Source organism: Mobula birostris, chromosome 21, assembly GCF_030028105.1.
Source record: "Mobula birostris isolate sMobBir1 chromosome 21, sMobBir1.hap1, whole genome shotgun sequence".
NCBI classification, from domain to species: domain Eukaryota; kingdom Metazoa; phylum Chordata; class Chondrichthyes; order Myliobatiformes; family Myliobatidae; genus Mobula; species Mobula birostris.
The window spans coordinates 37,234,234-37,259,356 of NC_092390.1; the positions used below are offsets into that span (position 1 = coordinate 37,234,234).

At 41.9% G+C, this 25,123-nt stretch overlaps 1 protein-coding gene across 7 annotated transcripts in view; it reads right to left on the minus strand.

Annotated features, from left to right (window-relative positions):
• plce1 (phospholipase C, epsilon 1) overlaps positions 1–25,123 on the minus strand; it is a 479,606-nt gene that overhangs the window by 140,969 nt on the left and 313,514 nt on the right. The window lies entirely within an intron of this gene.

Consider the following 25,123-nt stretch of genomic DNA (forward strand, 5'->3'; position numbering starts at 1 on the left):
CCATAATCTAGCATAATCTGCAATATTATACCTTGCCAATGAAATTTAATTATTAATTTTATGCTCAGAGCTGCTTTCTCTAATCCAGGAAAAATAATTAAGAGATCATGTTAAAAAAGCACTGCTTTGTAGGTAATGTTTTTATATACTCACACTGAAACATAAACTGTGGGTGCAATTGTTGAAATGTTTACTTTTGGTTCTTGTGTCACTTTGCTAACAAAAAGGTAAAATGGAACCTAAAGCTTGCTTTTGTTATAGTGCAGTGTACATAATGTGTTTACCACTGATTGAAAACCTAACTACAGAGCGTAGGTTTCTTATTTCTGTGCGGTGCACAATGTTAATTACTGTTCTGGTAACAGTCCCCCTCTCAGCTGACCTATCATGCATGATAGAAAGGTCAATTCAATTCTGTTATTGTTTGTCACAACACTCAGTGAAATAGTCTTGTAATGAAGCAAATCTGAGACCTAATATGTAGTGCAGACTGTGGCATGAATACCAAAGTGCAAAGCCACATACACATACACAAATAGGAGTAGCAGGATAGAATAGAAAAGAGATCCATAAAATTATCTGAAGAAAGAAACAGGAAAATAGATGGTATAGCAATTGAAGGCTTGAAAGTAAGTCATTTTTGTTGCCCAGAAGATCATACCCAGCTGGTAACAGTATCTGTTAGACTAATGAACTGACTATCAGAGGCTGACTACAATGCTTTGTGATTGCTGGGCAGCACTCAAGTCTGAATTTCTGGGCACATATGTACAGAAAGTTTTGAAAATCTGACAATTCAGTATTGATCACCCATTCTATTTCAGATTCAGACTAATTAATTTGACTATATTTCCCTGAAGTAGTCAAATTCAGGGATGGCATGAAGTTAGTTTGAGAATGAAGGGCAAACTTGAATGCATTTTGAATACCGCTAGGAAGTTTACACGATGTTCGATCCATAAGAGCAATGTTATGTGTTTTACTGAAACGCGGCTGCACAAGGACATACCCGACCAAAACGTTTCCATAAAGGGCTTCCAGACCATTCGAGCTGACCGGAAGTGCACTGAAAGTGGTAAGCGTAAAGGAGGGGGTCTTGCTGTTCTGGTTAACAACAGATGGTGCAATCCTGGCCATATTACGATCATGGAACATGTTTGTAGCCCGGATATTGAACTTTTTGATGTTGGACTCCAGCCATATTATTTGCCAAGGGAAATTTCACATGCAACTGTGGTTGTTGTGTACATCCCTCCCTCTGCCAACCCGACGTCGGTGTGTAACATCATTTTCACTGTTGGGCATAGGAGTACATTCAGCCAGAGACTCATTCCACCGGGATGCAGCACTGAGCGTCAAGGGAAGTCATTCCTGCCTGTGGCCATCAAACTTTGCAGCTCCTCCCTTGGAGGGTCGTACACCCTGTTCCAATGGGCTGGTCCTGGACTTATTTCCGTCTGACATGGTTTACATATTATTACTTGATCGTTTGTGGTTTTGTATTGCTATGTTTGTACTCTGTTCTTGGTTGGTGCAATTGTAACAAAACCCAATTTCCCTCGGGATCAATAAAGTATGCCTATCTATCTATCTAAGTGGGGAGATGAGTGGTAAAATGAGCGAAAACAGACAATTTTTTTTTAAATGAGGAGAAGTCCACTGACTCTGGAAATGTTTCAGAAATTACTAACCTAGAGGTTAGATGGGAAGCACTATTAGATTCAGCACTTAAGGCTTTTTGTTTCCCTCACCAGCCCATGACTTTCTGACCATTAAGGTGAATGAATGCAAATTGCAGACCTGCAAGCAGGACATAGGTGGGTCAGATGTTAACACTGGTGCAGCAGAGAGAGCAGGTGGCTCTGCTGGCAATGGTCAAACAGAGCTACTGGCTTTGAAAGGATAGAGCAGTCACATTCAGAAGTTACCAATATAAGATTAGCTTTATTTGATGCACATACATCAAAACATACAGTGAAATGTATTATTTGCGTCAAATCAAATCAGTGAGGAGCGTGCTGGGCAGCCAGCAAGCATCACCATGCTTTTGGCGCCAACATAGCTTGTCCACCTCTCACTAACTCTAACGTATATATCCTCGGAATACGGGAGGAAACCAGAGCACCCGGAGGAAATCCCTGTGAACATGAGGAGAATGTACACACTGCTTGCAGACAGCAGCAGGAATCAAATACCGATCATACGGCTGGCTGCTGAAAAGCGCTGCACTACTGTGCTCCGTGCTACCCCGTTCATACCACATGAACATTTGTCGAACCAGTATAAGCATCAGACATATTCAAATCCTCAGCCAGCTTCAGCAGTCATTTCAGCCCTGGAATGCAACACTGTCAACCCTCAAAGCGTGCTGTGGGATTGGCGGCTATGTTGCAGAGAGGGTTGTTGATCGGGTGGCAGCTAGCTTCACTAAGAAAGTGCACATTACCAGCTCTATCTGAAGTAGAATCAATTCCAACAGGGAGGAGCCTGGGGAGCAAGAATTTCAGACCATTGTATTCTTAGGTTAAGTAATTCAGGATATTTGTAGTGAAATCAAGATTGAAATTTGAAAGCATTTCTTAGAGTAATGCATGCATTTCCAGTAAGAACATTAGGAACCCTATCAAATTATGTCTGAGTTTCCTTTATATGGAGCAAATTATTTAAAACAGCAAAAATGGAATCCCTTATCTACTTAACCTTAGAAGTTTTAACATGGCACTGTTCCATATTCGGTGATCACAGGTGACTGTGTGCCCTGGATTGAAAACAAGAAAACCAATATCAGTTCTATGCAAGTGACTTGCCCAACTGGTTCAGCATAGAGCAGAATAATTTCAGCCACTTAACACTACCTGCAAAAAAGATCCATCTCCTTTCACTTGATAAATCAATTTTCATCAAAATGACTTTATTTAACACCTATCGGATATTGAAAAGCCTTGACAGAGTGGATGTGGAAGGGATTTTTCCAATAGTGGGAGAGTCTAGGACCAGAGGGAACAGCCTCAGAATACAAGGATGCCCCTTTAGAACAGAGATGAGGAGAAATGTCTTTAGCCAGAGGGTGGTGAATTTGTGGAATTCATTGCCACGGACAGTCATAGAGGCCACATCATTAGGGATATTTGAAGTGGAGGTTAATAGGTTCTTGATTAATAAGGGCACTAATGATTACAGGGAGAAGGAGGGAGAATGATGTTGAATAGGATCAAATCAGCCATGATGGAATGGCAGAGCAGACCTGATGGGCTGAACAGCCAAATTCAGCTCCTATGTCTTATGGTCGGACATTATGAATAATCACTGTTGTTACATCTGCGTACTTGCTGATATGAATATTTGGCAACAGGACAGCTCCAGTGCTGCTCTCTCCCTCACACATTCACACTCATTTGGATGGATAAGGGAGGGCCATCTCAATGAAGAAGAGAGATGAGTTCATGAATCAGAGAGATGGGTCATAGTGCTAACAAGGCCTCAGGATGTTATGGTACAGAGAGTCCACCCCTAGAAAATCCTCAACGGACTTTAACAGAGCTGAAGCATCGTTAGCTGCCAAAGCAATCAAAGTCTCTACAATTCAGAAACACTTAAACACTGTTAAAATTGAAGTAAAGATTAAAAATAAAAACAATGGCCTAGGGTTTTGAGCAGCAGTCCTGTGAAATGCTGGAGAGCTTCACCAGGACCATGATGAGCCATTAGACTGTGGAGCCAAGTCCCAGTGCCTTCTGTCAGTCAGTAAGTTTCAGATTACCACTTTCAAACGCACCTTCCTATACACAAGTCTAATGCCCTTGCCTATTAACTCGACTCTAAAAACTTATGCTCCTTCTTCAATCACACTTTACTTACTGATGCTGAGGGAGAACAGCATGTTCCCCGTCACCACACTGTTCTGAAATCTTAACAGAGAAATACAACTTTTATACAGAATATACGCACAGTTACAGATAGTAATCATTTGGTAAACTGTGTGGTCAAATTCCTCACTTGCAAGATCAACTGCCATTCACAATACAATAGAAGCTATAAGCTAACAACTGATGATACTTCGCTATTAGTAAAGTAATTACCCCTTAGTTCCTTGAATTCTTCGGTTATATTTTTATCTCATCTCTGTAAGCCCAAAAAGCTCTGGTTCACTGCAGTAAAAAGGAAAGCAATGCATAGTGGATTTAATATTTCAGTAATGTTTAAGTGATATTGCAAATACACTGTTTAATTGTTCTTTGTTTCTTTACATAATTCATAATGCTTTGTAGGTAAGAATTGCATACGTCATTACACCACCACGTCAAACGTGAGCCTCTCAGTAAAGAAAAACCTAAGTATACATGTATCCTGGGGCTCCTAAGTTTATCTTTCAATTAATTTTGGAGTTATAAAACATAACCGTGTCAACAAAGAATTTAAAAAATTAACCTTAAATGACCGCTGAAGCACAGCACGTTTTTTCTTCAGAAGGGGAGAGAGATGTTTGAGTTGAAAAAAAAATCATGTGCTTCTTTAGAAGAGAGAGAGGTGGTTGAGTTAAAACAAAGGCAGAAAATGGATGAAAGCCATGGGTTCACAACAGTGAGTACTGGGTGATAATAATAAATTTTTTAAAGGAGCAAGAATGGCTGGCAAAATTGTAAAGGTGAGGTGTTTGATTGCACAACATATAACTCTATGAGGTATACTAAATGAAATGAGCAGTATTTTAATGCAAATGAAGTAGCCAATGAAAAGTGAGTGCCAGTGTTTCTGAGTGCAATAGGTGGAAAAATACTGTTCACTTAGAAAGCTTAACTGCTCCAACCAAACCAGCTGAAATGAGCTTCACTGACATCATGAATGTAATGCAAGAACATTTAGAACCAAAATCATTGTTGATTGCAGACTATCTTAGGTTTCATATGTAGAATCAAAAGGAAGGGGTGTCTATTTCAGCTTACTTGGCTGAATTGAAGAAGCTTTCTGAGCATTGTCAGTTCGGTAATGGGCTTAATGATGCACTGACATATTGCTTAGTTTGTGGTACCGTAGAAGAAAGTATTCAAAAACGGCTCCTAACTGAAACTCAACTTACATTTAAAAGAGCAGTTGAATTTGCTGTATTAATGGGAACAGCAGACAGACACAATTCAGCTGCAGTCAGGAATGAACGTGATCATGAACAAAACCACAATGTCTAAACAGAAACTGGCCTGTTTGAACAAATGGTGTTACCGTTGTGGCAGGGGCTCATATACACCAGACTAATGCACGTTTAAAGGTGAAGTTTTCAGAAAATGCAACAAAGTAGGACACATACAAAGAGCATGTCAAGGTGACAAAAATAAATGGACTGCTTGGGGTAGAGAAAGGGATAAAAAGTCAAGTTGCAGCTTCAAAAAGAGCACCAGTGTGCATGCTATTAATGAAAAACCTGGTAGTGATAACAGTGACACAGGGCTGAGGGGCCTTAAAATTTACAATGTGAAAACGAACAAGAGACAAACAATAATGGCTTACACCAGAAGTGAACGGCAAATTATTTTAAATGGATTAGACACTGGCTTGGCTGTTTCAGTCATTCCACAAAATGAGTTTGAATAGCATTTCAAAAATACTGAACTTAAGCCTACAGATATCCGACTAAGAACATCTACTGGAGAGAAGATGACTTCTGTAGGAATGACATCCATGACAATAAAATACAACAACCAAGAAGTCACATTGGGCTTGTGTACAGTGAAAACAGGAGGGCCAGCATTGTGGGGCCATGATTGGCTGAGGCAATTTCAGCTTGATTGGAGGTCTATCCACTACTTGCATGCCACACACCCTGCAATAAAGTGAACTGAAAACAACTTAAGAAAGGTATTAGATGATGCCACAGTAGTGTTCAAGGGTGAAATTGGAAATGTCAAACATATCAAGGGTAAAATCGTGTTAAATAAAAATGCTACACCCAAGTTTTACAAAGCCTTATACCATCTGTGATAACGAAGCCAGTGAGCTAGATCACATGGAGGTTGAAGGAATTCTTTTTAAGGTTGAGTGGAACCCATGGACAATATCAGTGGCCCTGGTAGCCAAGAAGGATTGGTCTATCAGGATCTGTGGTGACTTAAGGTCAACCCAGTACTGAAAGTAGATCAATACCCTCTGCCCAGGATATAGGATATCTTTGCAAGCTACAGGGAAACACTTTAGCAAAGTGAACTTAGCTGAGGCCTACCTACAGATGGAGATGGACGAAGAGTCCAAAGTGTTTTTTTTTACCATAAACAGTTAAAAAGGGTTTTGTCATTATAATAGGCTTATTTTTGGAGTAGCATATGCACCCGGAGCAGGTGCTGCAAGGCTGACCAGCCACTCAGTTCTAACTGGGTGACATCATTGTTACCAGTGCTGATGACAAAAAACAACTCCAAAATCTCAAGACAGTGTTAAAAAGATAAAAAGATTATGGGCTCGGAGCACAATGCACTAGTGTGAATTCTTTAAGCCTAGCATCACTTACTGTGCTCACACCACTGATGCGTAGAAGTGTGCTGATAAAATTCAAGCGGTGCTGGGTGAACCAATGCCAAAGGATATGTCACAGTTGCAGTCATTTTTAGGATTTATCAATTACTATAACAGGTTCCTGCCAAACTTGGCTATGTGCTGCACTCTCTGAGCTCATTACTACAAATCAGGAAGAAATAGCGATGGACAAAGCAATATGAGGTGGCTTTCAAAAAGACAAACATAACGGTGACATCCAGACACTGTACTCACACATTATGATTCACATCATCTAATGAAGCTTGCCTGTGATTCCTCACCTTATGGTATAGGTGCAGTCATGTCACGTGTTATGAGGGATGGAAGTATATGCCCCATGGGTTTGCATCACATCCCCTTACTGCTGCTGAAGAAAATTATGCAGCGATTGACAGAGAAGACTTTAGTCTGGCTTGGGATGTAACATGTTTCAACCAGTACTTGTACTGAAGAAAGTTAACCCTCATTACTGATCATTAACCATTGGTGTTCATTTTCAATCCACAGAAAAGTGTTCCACTAACAGCAGGAGCATGAATGCAGAGATGGGTTTCCCTCTTGAAGGACACAATTACAATATCGAATTCAAGAGGATGACCAAACATGGAAATGCTAATGGATTATCCCATCTACCTTTGGAAAGGAAATATCTGAAAGACATACACATGAGGACACTCCTCTTGATGCATTCTCCCTAAAGCAAATCAAAAGCCTGCTTATTACGGCAGAGGTGATTCAAAGGGAAAGCAGAAACAAAAACCTACACTCTCTTGGGTCTGCATGGCTGCAGCATGCAGCAGAAATTCCAGTTTCCCTATTTTACCAGCACCAGGATGAGCCTGCCCTGGATGGAGGTTGCCTTATGTGGGGATTGAGAGTCGTTGTTCCATTCAAACTGAATCCTAAAGTGTTGGAGGAGCTACATGCTGGTTATCTCTGCATGGTCAAAATGGCTCAAACCTTTATCTGGTGGCCTGGGATAGATCAACAGATCGAGCAGCTTGCCCTGCACTCTTTGGGATGCCGACACACCGAGAAGATGCGCTGGCAGAGCATTCGAATGTATTTTGCCAGACCATTCACGGTCACAAATTTCTTGTAGTAGTGGAGGCAGCGACAAAGTGGCCAAAAGTATTCCCAATAGCCTTGCACACTGTTGATGTTTTGAGAAGCCTCTTTCGAAGGGCTAGTGTTCCAGAACACTTAGTCAGTGGCAATAGACCACAGTTTTTTGCTGAACAGGTTCAGTCATTCCTGAAAAATGTATGGAATAAAACATATTACATCTGCACTGTACAAATCACCTACAAATAGCTTGGCAGGAAGGTTTGTCCAGAGTCTAAAGAATGTACTGTGAACAATGTCAGCAGAACACACTACACTGACATTGAATCAGATCCTTGCCAAATTCTTCCTTGCAAATCGCAGATCAGCACCCTCCACAACCAATAACTCACCAGCTATGCTGTTGCTGGGTCATCCCTTGTGTTCACAATTGGATGTCCTCAAACCAAAATCTCAGAAGGAGCATGCAGGACAAACAGCTCAGACGAATTGAGGGCTCCTCAAGCAAGGAGGTTCGGTGTTGCACTACTGAACAAGCAGCCCTGGTGAGAGGCTACAGAGGTGATCAAAAGTGGGTATTTCGAAAGATTAAAGACAGAACTGGACCATCCTCCTACACAGTGGAGAGAGCATATGATGTCATTTGGAGATGACACATTGATTAGTGTGGAGAGCAGTTGAAGGTATTATATTTGAATGCGCGCAGTACATGGAATAAGGTAGATGAACTTGTAGCACAGTTGCAGATTGGCAGGCATCACTGAATCATGGCTGGGAGAATATTATAGCTGGGAGCTTAATTACCAATTGTATCAAAAGGACAGGCAAGAAGGCAGAGGGGGCGTTATTGCTCCGACGGTTAAAAAAAAATGAAATCATCAGAAAGAAGTGACATAGGATTGGAAGGTGTTGAATCATTGTGGATAAAGCTAAGGAACTGCAAGACTAAAAAGACCCTGATGGGAGGTGTACACAGACCCCCAAACAGTAGTAAGGATGTGGTCTACAAATTACAACAGGAGGTAGAAAATGCATGGCAAAAGGGCAATGTTACATAGTCATTGGGAATTTTAATATGCAGGTAGTTTGGGAAAATCAAGTTGGTGCTGGACTCCAGGAGTGGGAATTTCTACAGTGCTTATGAGATTGCTTTTTAGAACAGCTCATGTTTGAGCCCATGGGTGTGGAGGGGGAGGGGATCAGCTACTTTGGATTGGGTGTTGTGCAATGAACCAGAATTGATTAGAGAGCCTAAGGTAAAAGAACCCTTATTAAAAGGTAATATGATCAAATACACCCTGAAATTTGAGAAGGAGTAGCTAAAGTCAGATGTATCAGTTTTACAGCAGAGTAAAGAGAATTACAGAGGTATCAGAGAGGAGTTGGCCAGAATTGATTGGAAATGAACACTGGCAAGGATGATGGCAGAGTAGCAATGGCTGGGATTTCTGGAGGAAATGCAGAAGGCACAGGATATATACATCCCAAAGAAGAAGAAGCATTCTAAATGAAAGATGACACAACCGTAACTAACAAGAGAAGTCAAAGGCAATATAAAAGCCGAAGGGAGGGCATGTAATAGGGCAAAAATTAGAAGTTAGAGAATTGGGAAGCTTTTAAAAACCAACTGAAGGCAACCGATAAAAGTAATTAAGAAGGTAAAGATGGAACACGAAAGTAAGCTAGCCAATAATATTAAAGAGGATAACAAAAGTTTCTTCAGATGCATAAGGTGCAAATGAGAGGATACAGGACCGCTGGAAAACAATGCTGGAGAGGTAGCAATTAGGGACAGGAAACGGTGGACAAACTGAATAAGTATTTTGCATCAGGCTTCACAGTGGAAGACACTTACAGTATAATGGAAGTTCCAGGCTTCAGGGGTCATGAAGTGTGTGAAGTTACCATTACTAGAGAGACTGTTCTTGTGAAACGAAAAGGTCTGAGGGTAGATAAGTCACCTCAACCATTGGTGTACACCCCAGGTTTCCGAAGGAGGTGGCTGAAGAGACTGTGGGGGTATTAGTAATGAACATTGAAGAATCACTAGGTTCTGGAATGGTTCCAGAAAACTGGAAAATTGCAGATGTCACTCCACTCTTCAAGAAGGGAGAAAGGCAGAAGAAAGGAAACTATAGGCCAGTTAGCCTGACCTCAGTGGTTGGGAAGATGTTGGAGTTGATTATCAAGGATGACGCCTCAGGGTACTTGGAGGCACAGGATAAAATAGGCCACAGTCTGTATGGTTTCCTCAAGAGAAAATCTTGCCTGACACATCTGTTGGAATTCTTTGAGGAAATAACAAGCAGGATAGACAAAGGAGAATTGGTTGAAGTTGTATACTTGGATTTTCAGAAGGCCTTTGACAAAGTGCCACATATGCAGCTGCTTAACAAGCTATGAGCTCATGGTATTACAGGAAAGATTCTAGTATGGATAAAGCACTGTCTGATTGGCAGGAGGAAAAGAGTGGGAATAAAGGGAGCCTCTTCTGGTTGGCTGCCAGTAGGAATGGGCAAAATAATGGCAGATGGAATACAGTGTTGGGAAATTAATGGTCATGCACTTTGGTAGAAGAAATGAAAGGGTAGACTATTTTCTAAATAGAGAGAAATTACAAAGAACTGAGCCCCAAAGGGACTTGAGAGTCTTTGTGCCAGATTCCCAAAAGGTTAATTTGCAGGTTGAGTCTCTGGTGCGGAAGGCAAATGCAATGTTAGCATTCATTTCAGGAGGACTAGAATATACAAGCAAGGATACATTGTTAGTGTCTTATAAAGCACTGGTGTGTTGGTGTTTCATAAAGTACTTGGAGTATTGTGAGCAGCTTTGGGCCCCTGATCTTAGAAAGGACGTGCTGAAACTGGAGACGGTTCAAAGGAGGTCCACAAAAATGATTCCAGGATTGAACGGCCTGTCATATGAAGAACATTTGATAGCTTTGGGCCTTTACTCCCTGAAATTCAGAAGAATGCAGGGTGAACCCAACTGAAATCTATCGAATGGTGAAAGGCCTTAATAGATTGGATGTGGAGAAGATGCTTCCTATGGTAGGAGAGTCTAAGACCAGAGGACACAGCCTAGAGGGGCATCCTCCTAGAACACAGATGAGGCGGAATTTCTTTAGGCAGAGAATGGTGAATCTGTGGAATTCTTTATCACAAGCAGCTGTGGAGGCCAAGTCTTTATGTATATTTAAGGTAGAGGATGACACATTCTTGATTAGTCAGAGCATGAAGAGATATGGGGAGAAGGCAGGAGATTGGTGCTGAGAGGAAAATTGGATCAGCCATGATGAAATAGAAAGCAGACTCGATGGAACAAATGGCCTAATTCCACTCCTATATCTATGGTCCAATGGAGTCAATTGTTAGAGGCGGCCAGACTGTCAGAACCACCTCCTGGAGTCCCAGAGTTAACTCCTACAACCAACACAGAGGAGATCCCAGAACCTGAGATTGCTTCACAGCCAGAAGTCGTATCTGCCAAATCTAGTGATCCCCCATGCCAGGAAAGATGTTATCCCACAAGAGTAAGAAATCCTCCAGAGCAATTAAATCTTTAAGCTTGAATGGGATAACTTAAAATTTACTATGCTGTTGATGTCAATATAGCAGTTCCATTATGTATTATTGTATTATATATTATTTGTGTATATATACATACATATATATGACTAGAGCACAATATGTTACACATCTGAGTTGAGATGCATGCTATAAAGAGTTGGAGTTTATAGCTAAGCTGTGTGCTGTGTATTTAATAGTTCAGTAATATTTGATTAATATTGCAAATATATTGTTTGATTAAGCATTCTTAGTTTGTTTACGTAATTTATTATGGGTTATACGTAAGAAGTACACGAATGGCATATGTCATTATGCCATTATGTGACATGTGAGCACCTCCCTAAAGAAATACTAATCACACAAGCATCTGCAGGCTCCTGTGTTTTTCTTTCAATTGTTTCTTGGAGTTACAGAAGACAAGACTTTGCTCCTCAAAGAATCTTCTTGTCTGGGCTGTCTGCACTCTATCTGCAGTCTCAGCTTGGCTGGACATTAATTAAGCTTTGCTTTGCCACACATTCTGCACTAAATCTTACTGAAGTTTGATCGGAGACAATGACTCCGATCTGCAAGGTTTCTCTCATTGCCTTTAACGTTAGACAACTGAGAAGACACATTCACCATATCATACACAAAAATGTTTTCTAAGATATTCCGTTGACAATTGCAGAATACAATAGTTTTCAGAGTTCACGATGATAACATAGAATAATAATCTCCATCCGTTTGATGTACTTGTAAAGCATTAATGAAGAAAACAGTGGATAAAGACTGATCTACTTATCTACATTATAAATTATTTACTTATTCAATTAATATAGGCTGTGACAAAATGATAGCTTGCATCCATTATAATGTAAGAGAAAGCGTATTAATATGTTACAGAAATCTGAGTTATTTTTATAAAGAAATAGCTTTGTTCAAACAAAGGCAAAATAATACTGAAAAAAAATCGTGGTACAATATGAAGGCTGAATAGCATTCAAGTGAAAAGGAAATTTCTGATTTTCATTAACTCCTAAAACCTTGAGTGGGAAGTATGCTACTTAACCTATCAATGAACATAAATGGTTTTCATTAACAGGAAGAAAAAAGTGAGCTTATGTACACAGGTTCTGAAATTATTAGTTCTATTTTAGAGAACACTGTTAAAGTAAGCAGCAACCTTATTCAACAGAATAAATTGGCACATAATCTATTTCAATAAAGCAAGCAGAAAGGCTGAAAAGGTGGATAGAGTTTGAAGAAGAATATACAAATTCCAAACCAGACAAATAAATTTCTACTAAAATGGTTGTTCAACTGCATCACACAGTGAATGTTGTTTCTGAATTTATTGATGCCAAGATACAATTACCTTGCATGAATGTCAAGTTCAATTTGTTTGATAGCGGGATACATATTGCACTTGTAATTTAATTGTGCTTTGAATCTGCCTCTCCAACCTTGTTTTAACCCAGATGGCCACAGAGATAATCTGAGACAACCTGAACATACACAGATCATATCAAATGGTCAAATATGCATCCTTTATGACTTTCTCTATTAATGCTTATATTCTAATTCTTTCTAATTGTAAGAAGTGCCCATGTAAACATCTCAAGCCTTGTGCATGAAGGCTTTGACATACAGAAATTAGATATTGGAGCTTGATTTTTGTTTTGCACTGTATGATTAAACAATTACGAAAGAGTAATCCTGACTACGTGTGCACACTGTGTCCATGATTTGCACATGATAGCCCTCACAATCTTTTGGATTTTCTTTTCAGGTGGGTTGTCCCTTTCACAGAGCCTGTGAGATTTCCTTCCCTATGACCTCCATGGGCTGGTCCCAGGTTTGCCTTAAGAATCCAACTCAGGGAGCTACTCTTAAGTTATTTACTTACCAGTTCTACCTTGGTAGCAACCCACACTCCTATCTCTCCTGTGCACCAATTAACTGACCAAACACCACAGCCCAGAAATAACCCAAATGGCCATCATAGGCTTTCACCTGTCCTTACCACTGATGGCCAAAGCCAATCCTCACCCCAAACCTCACCCCTGACCCCCACATCACTCGGCTTTTGAACTCACATCACCATAAACCTAATCCTGGCCTTAAGGTTGCCCAATTACAGTAGGCAGCATTTCCAAAACCTAAGAGATTGTGAGTGTGCAATGTGGGTACGCAGGAATTGTGGAAAGTGTACATTATGATGATGAATTGAAGATGAACAGAGCATGGACACATTACAATGCAATAGTAGATCCGCTGTAGACAGGACTTCAATTTAATGCTCTTTTTGTCATGCCTCAGTCTGATCAACAGGAAACGGCAGAGTACTCCAGGCTCTGACGCTCCTCCTCCCCTGATTAATAGTTGATTATTTTCACCTGTGTCTTGCTTTGTTTCTCTGTTTAAGTTCAGGAAGTAGGCACAAGATTCTCAGTACTCACACCACCAGGTTCAGGAACAATTACGACCCCTCAACCATCAAGCTCTTATGCCACACCCCCCAGCTCTCCTCAACTTCATCCAGAGGAGCTGATGCAACTGCCCAGAACCTGACTGTCTCCAGCTGAGTGGGACCAGAGAACGAAGCCTCTACTGGGGTGAGTCAAGCCTTTACAGTTCTGCCTGTCTAGAGGTGTCAGGAAAACATCCAGGTCCATCCAGAGAAGAGAGGTCGGTCATGGGTTCCACCATTCTTCCCAGGTCTGCTATATCCAGGGTCGTGCTGTCTACCTCCATCTTCTGAGGCGAACAATAACATGCCCTTGGAGCCGGCGTGTATTCTGGCACAGCAGGCAATTTCATGGACCTCTCGTTAGCGTGACATCTCTGAGTTCCCTTGGATCATCTTGATCCACTGGCCTTGGCCATGGCTCTGGACAGATCTCTGGGCCCTGAGAGGATCTGCCACCTCAATGTTCCCATCTGTCTACATATAGAACGGCATACCGAGACAATCTAGCTTCACTTTATATATTCTCCTGAGTTCCCGTTGATCTTAGGATACCCCTGGTTAGCCCCCCACAACCCATAAATTGACTGGTGCACCGGTGCACTCCTCAGATGGTCTTCTTGCTGCCCATCCAACTCCCGGGCTGGCATGAGTTCATCCTGAGTATGCAGACCTGCCGGAGGCTTTTTAGTAAGAAAAGGGCCACAACATTCCTGCCTCATTGAACCTACAACTGCAAAATTGAATTGCTGCCATTCTGAGGAAACTCTACTCTCTGTCAACTCTAGAAAGTGTGGCAATGGAGGAGGACATCCATGATGCCCCACCACAGCTCCTGCTGGTCCGGGCTGCTTCTTCATGGTGAAAAAGGATGGTGGACTTTGATCACATATACATTATCAAGGACTCAATAAGAGAAAAACCAGTACCCCTTGCCACTGATGACCATGGCTTTCAGGTTACAACAAGGGTCAACCATCTTTATTAAATTGGACCTCTGAAGTGCATACAACCTGGTCTGCATTTGGAAGAATGATGAATGGAAGACCAATTTTAACACCCCCACTGGCCATTATGAATATCTTGGGATTCCATTAAGGGTGGCATTCCATGAAACAGCGTGCCTGGACGGATATGCTTATCTTCTCCAAGACCTACCGCAAGCACGTCCAACATGTTCAATGGGTCCTTCAATGTCTCCTCCAGAACCAACTATTTATCAAACTGGATAAGAGTGAGGTCCACGTCTCCACAGTCCCATTCCTTGGCAAGATCCGGGCCATCAGGGATTGACAGTAAACTACCGCGATCAAGCAGCTCCAGCAGTTTCTGGAGTTTGCAGATTTTACTGGAGGTTCATCCGTATCTTCTGTTCCATTGTAGCACCCCTTACTGTTCTGACTAAAGGAACCTCGGGCCCATTTCACTGGACCGCAGAAGGCAAAGTAGCTTTCCTGAATTGAAGTGTTGTTTCACTACATCCCTCAACATGTTCTCCCCACCCCAGCACTGCCAGTCATTGTAGAAGTAGAGTTGGGACTGTTCTTTCACAACAGCCCCTGTATGACCAGAAACTCCATCCCTGTGCTCTTTTCTCCCGGTGGAGAAGAATTACGACTTGGGGAAAACAGAGCTCCTGGTGGTCAAATAAACTGTGGAGAAGTGGACATACTGGCCAGAGGGGGCCAAGCATCCAGTTGTAGTCTGCATTGACCACAAGAAATTGGCCTATATTCAAGAGGCGAAACAGTTAAATTCACGCCAGGCTCTATGGTCTTGCTTTTAACCATTTTGATTTTATCATGACCTACCATCCAGGTTCGAAGAATAAGAAGCCAAAACCACCTCCAAGCAGCTTGAACAACTAGACCTGGTCATCATCCCAGAATGCCTTGTTTGTTTCTCTATTTCAGTTCCCTCTGTTTTGTTTGTCTTGGCTCGGTCTCGAGTTCATCTACCTTGTTTGTGGTGATCCCTAAGTTCCCTGCAAACTAATCCTCAAAGATTTTTCATTTAACTCCATCCTTATCCTCATCTCTAGACTCCTCTGCACTAAGTTCCATCCGGTCTACATCTTTCCTGGTAGGTCACGGGTTAAAGGTACAGAACTTCACCATAACAACCCTGGTTCAACCCATCCTTTGTTACCCTTTATATAAATTTTGGCATGCAGCCACCAGAAGAAAATGTTTAGCGTTTTTTGATCTCAGCAAGGGTGTTAACTTGTGAGTCTTTAAAACGAGTTAAAGCTAGCCTTTATTACTTCAAGCTATCCTGCAAGCTCTTGAGAGGGAAGTGCTCTTTCACTGCAGTAGGGTGTGGAAAGCATTGCGGGGTAACCACTCCTTGCCAAAAGCCCTGTCTCATCATGTAGGAGGGAATAGGTTTTGTGGTTTTCTAGTGCTGCAGTGAAAGCTTTAGTGGGGGACGTGGAGAGGAGGAGCGATTTGCAACTTCCATTGGATATGGGCATTTAGTCAAGTTGGCACAAGTTTTAGTAAGGGGGAATTGATGTTATGATTAGTGTTAATTCAGTGGCATACAGTAGTCACAGAGAATCCCAACAGGTACTCTAAGGCCAAAGATAATAGTGAGAGTCAACACCAGTGGTCAAACTTTAACAAAGTGGTGTGGGTTCATGTAAATTTTAAAGACTTCAGATGCTTAGTCAAAGTCACCAATCTTATCAGTGCATCTGCAAGCTCATCCACTACTTTAGAGCAATGCATTCCCATTATTTACTTGATAATAATTTTATTCAGGACTCATTTCCAACATGCAGATGGTGTCGCCCACTTTCACATATTTCCAAATGATCCAAGACTCAAACCTGCACAATCATAGCTTACACATACTGCTCCTACTCAACCATAAGAAGTCTATCATCCAGATACATTGTAAGACACACATGTCTTCTTTCTCTATGACACTATAATGGCAATCAAAGACAACAGCACTCTTTTCCAAGACAGGAAAGGAATGGAGGGTTATGGGCTGAGTGCAGGTTGGTGAGACTGGGTGAGAGTAAGAGTTCGGCACGGACTAGAAGGGCCGAGATGGCCTGTTTCCGTGCTGTAATTGTTATATGGTTATAAGAGTACAGTTAACTTCCTGTTGCTATACCTGTTTGATTGGGTAGCTAATCCCAGTTGCTTCAGCTCATGATGAGAATGAACAGTTAACAGCCAGAGCTTGCTAGCACGGACCCGACCGACATCATTCAGACGTTATTTTTCAGGTCCAACCACTGCACAATTATAATCTTCGCTCATTCATCCACTAGAAAACAGCAGACAGCCCAGGAGCATCAGATAGGCAAAACTACATGGAAGACGTGCACAAACTGAATGCATTAAGTGAAACGACATGATGTCTGCCACGTACATAGCAAGATTTTCATGACCAATTTGCTTTGGATTACTTGCTTCGGTGCCACTTTGACATTTAGTCAAGTGGACTCTGAGGTGGGCGACAATGTAGTAAGATCACAGTAAAGGGGAAATGATGTAGTATTTATTATTAGTGCAATGACATAATATATTCACAGGGAAGCTAGCCATGAAGTTAATAACCTATTCCTTGGCTTGATACTCCCTTGCCTCCACACCGCCCCTAACCTTGCCATGCAACACTTGGCAGGAACAAATTAGTGCAGCATACCCTGAATCACCATGAACACCGAATCCTGGATTTCTAGAAATCAAAGCAGCAATACTGTCAATTTAAGAACAGAAATTAGAGATAGATAAATCTGTTAATAATGAAGGGAATCAAAGAATAATCGTTTAGCTCAGGAACGTTTCAAAGGTAGATTTAATGTCTGAAAAATGTACACAATATACATCCTGAAATGCTTTTTCTTCGCAACCATCCACAAAAACAGAGGAGTGCCCCCAAAGAATGAATGACAGTTAAATGTTAGAACCCCAAAGCCCCCCCCCCAGCTCTCCTCCCTCCCGCACATAAGCAGCAGCAAGCAACGATCCCCCCTCCCCCCACCGGCAAAAAAAGCATCGGCACCTGCCACTGAGCACTCAAGCGTGAGCAAAGCAACAGCAAAAACACAGACTTGCAGTACTCCAAAGACTACTCATTCACCCGGTATTCGACATACCACAGGCTCTCTCTCTCCCAAATAAGGGAGAAAGAGATGTCTCCATTTCACAGAGAGAGGGGAGACATAATAAACAACTCGCTGGTTTACAATGTTAAAAATCCATTGTGTTGCTTCTTCCAAGCTCTGTGCCCAAAGATTTCGGGTCACTGGGCACATAGCCTTAGATCTTCCATCTCCCACGACACACCGACCTGCCTGGACACTGATCTTCAATCCGCCTGTCTCCAGAGCCACGAGATCTCAGCCCTCCAAAGGTGAGCTGAGCACTTAGACCGAGTCCTTGGCATGCAGAATAATGGCTAGTCATGAAACCCTGAGAGCAGGTCCCATTCCTGCAAAGAACTGTAGTTAGCGTGTAAGTCCAGGTCAGGGCCTTCAAAAGAACCCCGAAAGGGAAAAATAGAGATATTAAAGATAGAAATAGAGCTGCTTCCGAAGATGCAAGCAAAAGAGTCACCGTCAGGCACCATTAATTCTCCTAAGCGCCTCAGCAGCAGCAAGCCTTTGTTACCCAGTAACTACCCAATAGCTTGCCATGGCGATTCAAAAGAACACACAGCACTGCAGAAGAATTAAGGTATCAATACTGCTGCCAGGATAATAGGCAGTGACTCGCATGATTGGGTTTCTTAATAAATATGATCACTAAATACAATGTGTACAGATGACACACAACCTGAAATTAGATATGGGGCACATATCAGCAGCAAATTCTGGGAGTGCAATTCTTTCCGGTTGCAAAAATGCCAAAGTTGACAGGCAGCATTTGCAAGGTCAGATTCAAGGTTACAGGCACGTCACACAACAAGGAAGTCTACTATCCTTATGAAGCCATTTTCCCCGCTCCACATGCAAGTCTCTGACAAGACAGAATTGTAAAGACTCGCTTTGTGCAATAGTGAATGTGAACTGTGAGATGCTAGAGATAATTGCTACTCCGCTCAGCAAAGATGGGCTGTAGAGATGTTCATGACTCCTGTGAACTAGACTTTGCTGTATCAGTTTTTGTCAAGTTTACTGTCATACGCACTAGTCCATGTACTCGCACATACACACTACGTGCATCTTTGTGATCTTCTGCTGCTGTGGCCCATCCACTTCAAGGTTCAACGTGTTGTGTGTTCAGAGATGTTCTTCTCCACACCACAGTTGTAAATATGTAGTTATGTGAGTTAATGTCATCTTCCTGTCACCTTAAACCAGTCTAGTCATTCTCCTCTGATCTCTCTAACACGGCATTTTCACCCACATAATTGCCACTCACTGGATGCTTTTTGTTTTTTTTTTTGCACCATTCTCTGTAAATTCTACAGATTGCACTGCATGAGAATCCCAGGAGGTCAGTAATATCTGAGATACTCAAACGACCCATCTGGCACCAACGATCATCCCAAGGTCAAAGTCACTTAGATCACACTTCTACCCCGTTCTGGTGATTGGTCTGAACAACTTCTGAAGCTCTTGACCATGTCAGCATGCTTCTATGCACTGAGTTGCTGCCACATGATTGGCTAATTAGATATTTGCATAATGAGTAGATGTACTGGTGTGCTGAAAAAGTGGCCACAGAGTGTATGCACAGGTACAATGAAAAGCCTACTTGTGGCAGCATCACAGGGACACGGTATTATATAAGCAACAGTTACAAGAAAAACTAATTAAACATAAAAGTTGCCCAACTTACTGTACAAGAGAACAGAATTAGAAAAAATGTCCATTTTAGTACAATGTGATCAAAGCTTTCACAGGACTGTAAACTAGAGTGATTAGTACTTAGATGGATGGCTCAGCAACTGAATGGATGAAGAGAAGGAGCTGTTCTTCTACCTGATGGCAGGAGGCTTTATGTTTCTGTACCTCCTGCCTGGTGGTAGCCTTGAAAAAATGGCATGGCCCAGATGCTGGGAATCTTTGATGATAGATGTTGTCTTTGTGAGGCAGTGCCTCCTGTAGATACCACCATTGGTGGGGAGAGATGTGGCTAAGATGTATTGGGCAGAGTCCACCGATCTCTGCAGCTTCTTGGATTTGTGGCTGGTCCATTTGGAATATTTGAATGAGTGAATTCCTAAGAAATTGCAGGCATTATTTTTGCAGAAGCCCACAAGAAAATTGTCCTTTGAAGGCCGGTTAAATATGATGTACTTCTGCGGGCCTTTCACTACTCCCTAATCCAACAACAACATCTCGTTCTCACTTACTCTTTTTGTCATGTTTCACTCCAAATAGAATGTTGACTATTAGAGTCCCAGCAATAGAGGAATACAGAATGAAAAAAGTCTCTTCAGCCCAAATGGTCTATGCTGGCCATGATTCCGAACAAGCTTATTCCATCTCTTCACATTTCACCCATATCTCTCTAAATTCCTGCTATCTATGACTTATCCAAATGTCTTGTAAATGTTGTTACATAACCTGCCTTAACAACTTTCTTTGGCGACTAATTCCAAGTATGCAACATCCTTTGCATGAAGAAGTTGCTCCTCGGGTACCATGTAAATCACTTCTCTCCTTAAACAAAAGCCCTCTGAGTTTTCAGTTCCCCTTCCTGGAGAAAAAGGCTATGGGTTCACCTTATCTATACCCCTCATGATATTATACGCCTCTGTAGGGTCATCTCTTGGTCTCCAAAGTTCCAAGGAAGGAAGTCCCAGCCTGGGAAACCTTTGTCCACAACACAGGCCTTTGAGTCCTGGCAGTATTTTGTTGGAGTCCTTTTCACACGCTTTTCAGTTTAATAATAGACTTCCTATAACAGGGAAATGTGCACAATATTGCAAGTGTGGATTCATTAATGTCTTGTGCAACTGCAACATCCTCAGTGCCCTGACTGATGAAGGCTAGCATTCTTCACAACACTGACTACCTGTGACAATGTTTTCAGCCAATTAATTACTTGTACTCCTGGGTGCCTCTGCTCCACAACACTTCCCATAACCTGACCATTCATTGTACAAGCCCTACCTTGGTTTGACTTCCTAACAGGCAATACATTACACTAATCCAAAATGAAAACCATTTGCTAATCCCTTAATAACTTACCTAGCTGTTGAAAGATTCCCTTGTAATTTTTCACAAATACCACCTATTTTAATATCATTCACAAATTTCTTAACCATGCTGTGTACAATCACATGTAAATGATTTATATACAGTAAATAACTAACACCAGAGGTCCCACCATCAATCCTTGTGGCACAACACTAGTCATAGGTTTTCAGTCCAAGAAGCATTGTTCAACTATTACTTCCTGCTTCCTACTATCAGGCCAATTATAAATCCAATTAGCGATGTCTCCCTGAATCTCATGTTAGCGAATGCACCCATGTGTAAAAGCTACAGCTGAGTGTGTAAATGAAAAAAAAACTCTAGATGCTAGAAAATTGACATAAAATTAGAAAATGCTGGAAGCAACACACACAAAATGCTGGAGGAACTCAGCAGGTAGCACCCATGGAAAAGAGCAAACAGTTGACCTTTTGGGCTGAGACCCCTCATCAGGACCGATGTTTATCAGCATCTGCAGGTTTTCTCTTGTTTGTGAAAATACTGGAAACATTCAGATTTCTCTTTTCACAGATGTCGCCTGACCCGCTAAGTTTTTTTTTAAAACAGCATCTTCTGTTTTTGTTTTGCTTGCCATATCAGCGTTGAGATGAAGACATCTTTCTTAGGCACCTGGCATACTTGTCCTATAGAGTTTAGTGATTTTAAAGAAATCAGTGTCTGCTAGAGGCTGGGGCTAGAAGCCTGTCAAGGGATTAAAGGGCTGAGGATGTGTGTTAATGGGAGGGAGGGAGGGATGGGATTTGTTTTTTGCAGCTATTGTTTGTTGCTTATTGTGTTCTGTGCTGTTTTGCCAGGCACTGTGGGCACACTGTTTTGGCACGGGAATGTGCTGTGACACTTGCATGCTGCCCCCAGCACATCCTCACTCGTGTTGGTTGTTAACACAAAATGCATTTCACTGTATGCTTCAATGTGCCAAATAAATCAGTCTACAAAGCGCATCAAGTTGTTGATTGGTTTAAATAGCTGCTGATACTGAACGCTTGATCCTCTATACACATTTACCTGCAATGTCCAGCTCCGATGTTTTCTTTTCATCTAATTACAGGCTGTGTACATTTCTAGCAATTTATTGTCCTCTTCTAATTGTCTGCCTGATTGAGTTTATTTTGTAATGGCTAGCTGGGTTGTTAAAGAAATTGAATTCAAGAGCAGGAAGGTCATGCTGCGACTATACAGGGTACTGGTGAGGCTGCACCTAGAGTACTGTGTGCAGTTCTGGTCTCCATACTTGAGGAAGGATATACTAGCTTTGGAGGCAGTGCAGAGGAGGTTCACCAGGTTGATTCCAGAGATGAAGGGGTTAACCTATGAGGAGAGATTGAGTTGCCTACGACTATACTCTCTGGAGTTCAGAAGAATGAGAGCGGATCTTATAGAAACATACAAAATTTTGAAAGGGATAGATGAGATAGAAGTAGGAAAGTTGTTTCCATTGGTAGGTGAGACTAGAACTAGGGGACATTGCCTCAAGATTCAGGGGAGGAGATTTAGGACAGAGATGAGGAGAAACTGTTTTTCCCAGAGAGTGGTGAATCTGTGGAATTCTCTGCCCAGGGAAGCAGTTGAGGCTTCTTCACTAAATATATTTAAGATACAGTTAGATTTTTACATAGTAAGGGAATTAACGGTTATGGGGAAAAGGCAGGTAGATGGAGCTGAGTTTACAGACAGATCAGCCATGATCTTATTCAATGGCGGAACAGGCTCGATGGGCCGGATGGCCTACTCCTGCTCCTATTTCTTATGTTCTTATGTTTTTGTGTATCAGTGGGTCTATAATCACAGAGGCCAGAGTGTGAAGGATAATGGATTTTGCTTCCTGAAGTTCATTAGCAGACAATCCACTAATTGGGATTATGCATCCGCTGAATCAAAAGGGAGACACACACCTCAGTGCCAGTGTGTGGACATTTGTATTCTTGCAAGCAGCCTACTATAGTATTATGTGTGGTTTTGTTTAAGAAAGAATATTGTAACATTAGGGGTAGTCCCAAAGAGATTTGCAGGCTAATTTTTGGTATGAGAGGGTTGTCCTATCATGGGAGTCCAACAAAAAGATATTCTTCACTGGTTTGGATGAGAATAGCTCCAATAACATTCACGAGAAAGTGTTGACTTAATTGGCATATTTTCTACTACCCTAAACACTTGTTCACTCTGCTCCATCACACCATAGCACCACACACCTCCCACTAACATACCCTCCCCACCAAGGAGGACACAGGCAGCAGATGCATTGCAACATTGCCACTTGCATGATTCCATAAGACCTTAGGATATAGGAGCAGAATTAGGCCATTTGGCACATCGAATCCGCTCCACCATTTCATCATGGCTGATCCAATTTTCCTCTCAGCCCCAATCTACTTCCTTCTCCCCATATCCCTTCATGCCCTGACCAATCAATAATCTAACAACCACTGTCTTAAATATACATAAAGACCTAGTCTCCACAGCTGCCTGTGGGAAAGAATTCCACAGATTCACTACTCTCTGGCTCCAGAAATTCCTCCTCATCTCTGTTCTAAAATGACACTCCTCTATTCTGAGGCATGTCTTCTGGTCTTAGGCTCTCCCACCAAAGGAAACATCCTCTTTACATCCTCTCTATCAAGGCCTTTCACCATTCAATAGGTTTCAATGAGGTCACCCTTCATTTTTCTGAATTCCAGCAAATACAAGCCCAAAGACATCAAACATATCGAATGGTGAAAGGCCTTGATATGTGTGGCATACCTTTATCAAAGGAATGGCAGCCATTCACAGTCATGGCTCAACTTCATCTTCTCACATGCAAATGCTGGGCTTTGTTAAAATCCTGGAGTAAATTAATTCAAACAAATACAAGGGTAGCAGTGTAAAAAAAGGGTGTTTTTAAATGCAGAAGAACATGGGTTTGATTGCAACATTTAAGAGAAGTTTGGATAAGTACATGTATGGGAGAGCATGCAGGGTAATGGTCCAGTTGTTGGTCAATGGAACTAAGTAGAATAACAGTTCAGCATAGACTAGATGGGCCAAAGGGCCTGTTTCTGTGCAGCAGTACTCTATTACTCTATGATAATAGTTATGGTCTGGAAACAACAACCTATAAGGATGTCAGAAGTAGAATAAACCAACATTTTCAAGGGGAATTGCAGACATCCCACCCTGCAAAAACTCATTTCAGGGAGGTAGCACCCCTGCCCCCTGCAACCCCATATCCCCCCCGCCCTGCCCCCCCCCCCAGTCGACCTCCAAGGGTGTAAACCAAGTTGGATATATGCAGAAAATGTGACTTTAAAATATGTACTTATATTATACAGTATTATCATGTTTATTCTATTACAACTTTAAGCAAGTCTACAGGGAGTTTGGCCTCATCGCATAGGACATCAATGCAGTAGTTCCTTAGCGGCTAGTCAGGTAGTTTAAATAATGTTAGCTATACTAATGAATGAATGACACCTGTTAAACTCACCTCAACATGTCTTTTACATTTTAACCCACCATGGGCAATAGAAAAGTCACTGTTGCAAACAGTGCAGCGAGCAACACTGTCATTATTTTTAAACTCAACTGTAAAGCCCGCCCACGAGAAAACTGATAGGTCTACTTAGCACGAAGAGAGACCAATCCGGATGCTCGCTCTTGCTCTCCCTCTCAAAAAAATCGATTTCTGGGATATTGTATATAATTTCTGGGCATCAGGGAGCCGCTATCAATATGCGGGAGACTCCTGGAACTTAAAACCATAGAAACCATAGAAAAACTACAGCACAGAAACAGGCCTTTTGGCCCTTCTTGGCTGTGCCGAACCATTTTCTGCCTAGTCCCACTGATCTGCACACGGACCATATCCCTCCATACACCTCCCATCCATGTATCTGTCCAATTTATTCTTAAATGTTAAAAAAGAACCCGCATTTACCTCCTCGTCTGGCAGCTCATTCCACATTTCCACCACTCTCAGTGTGAAGAAGCCCCCTCTAATGTTCCTTTAAACTTTTCCCCCCTCACCCTTAGCCCATGTCCTCTGGTTTTTTTCTCCCCTTGCCTCAGTGAAAAAAGCCTGCTTGCATTCACTCTATCTATACCCATCATAATTTTATATACCTCTATCAAATCACCCCTCATTCTTCTACGCTCCAGGGAATAAAGTCCTAACCTATTCAACCTTTCTCTGTAACTGAGTTTCTCAAGTCCTGGCAACAGCCTTGTAAACCTGCTCTGCACTCTTTCAACCTTATTACTATCCTTCCTCTAATTTGGTGACCAAAACTGAACACAATACTCCAGATTCGGCCTCACCAATGCCTTATACAACCTCATCATAACATTCCAGCTCTT